Below are 1196 nucleotides of genomic sequence, written 5' to 3'. Positions count from 1 at the left end.
CCCCCCTCACCGCCGGTCTGGGCGTCGAAGCGCTTGGTGGCGATGGCGTCGATCTCGTCGATGAAGATGATGGCCGGGGCGTTCTCCTTGGCCAGGCGGAACACGTCCCGCACCATCCGGGGACCCTCCCCCAGGTACTTCTGCACGAACTCCGAGCCCACCACGCGGATGAAGGCGGCTGCAGAGCCCCCCCCCCCAAAAAAAAATGACCATCAGGAACCCAAAAATACCATCAGGGACCAACGGGGATCATCAAGAACCCGTGGGGACCATTAGGAACCCAAAAAGATGACCAGGAACCAAAAACGACCACCGGGAACCCAAAAAGACCAACAGGAATCCATGGAGAACATCAGGAATTCATGGAGACCATCAGGAACCCAAAACTCCACTGGGAACCCCCCAGGAACCCAAAATACCACTGAGAACCCACCAGGAACCCACAGGGACCACCAGGAACCCAAAACTCCACTGGGAACCCCCCAGAACCTCAAAGGGACCTCCAGGAACCCAAAATATCATGGGGAACCCACAGGGTCCACCAGGAATCCATGGAGACCACCAGGAACCCAAGAAAGACCATCAGGACCCCAAAAAGACCACCAGGATCTCAGGGGGACCATCAGGATCTCATGGAGACCACCAGGACCCCAAAAAGACCACCAGGATCTCAGGGGGACCATCAGGAACCCAAAAAAGACCATCAGAGACCCAAAAACACCATCAAGGACCTAAAAAGACCACCAGGAACCCAAAAAGAACACCGGGAACCCGCCAGGACCTCAAAGGGACCACCAGGAACCCAAAATACCACTGGGAACCCACCAGGAACCCACGGGGACCATCAGGAACCCAAAAAGACCACCAGGATCTCATGGGACCACCAGGATCTCATGGGACCACCAGGATGTCATGGGGACCATCAGGAACCCCAAAAAGACCACCAGGATCTCGTGGAGACCATCAGGAACCCCAAAAGACCACCAGGAATCCTAACAGAACACCAGGAACCCAAAATCCCACAAGGAGCCCACGGGGACCACCAGGACCCCAAAAAGACCACCAGGATCTCATGGGACCACCAGGAACCCACCAGGACCTCAAAGGGACCATCAGGAACCCAAAAGACCACCAGGATCTCGTGGGGATCATCAGGAACCCACAGGGACCACCAGGAACCCCAAAAGACCATCAAG

The 1196-nt window shown here is 56.3% G+C and overlaps 1 long non-coding RNA gene across 2 annotated transcripts; it reads right to left on the bottom strand.

The window, feature by feature from the left end:
• Window positions 1-534: 534 nt before the first annotated feature.
• On the bottom strand, window positions 535-1100 carry LOC113979315. 2 transcript variants are annotated; one of them, XR_003537836.1, is made up of 3 exons: window positions 1050-1100; window positions 782-950; window positions 535-609 (listed from the first exon to the last, which is right to left on the bottom strand). It is a non-coding gene; the product is annotated as an uncharacterized LOC113979315 (long non-coding RNA). The 2 variants fall into 2 exon arrangements; XR_003537835.1 differs by lacking the exon at window positions 1050-1100 and having other exon boundaries at window positions 782-890; window positions 931-1022.
• Between the last annotated feature and the right edge of the window lie 96 nt (window positions 1101-1196).

Source organism: Neopelma chrysocephalum, unplaced genomic scaffold (assembly GCF_003984885.1).
Source record: "Neopelma chrysocephalum unplaced genomic scaffold, ASM398488v2 Primary Assembly neopelma1_72160, whole genome shotgun sequence".
Classification (NCBI taxonomy): domain Eukaryota; kingdom Metazoa; phylum Chordata; class Aves; order Passeriformes; family Pipridae; genus Neopelma; species Neopelma chrysocephalum.
Note: the sequence above shows the minus strand (reverse complement) of the source record. Positions and strands in the feature narration are given on the sequence as shown.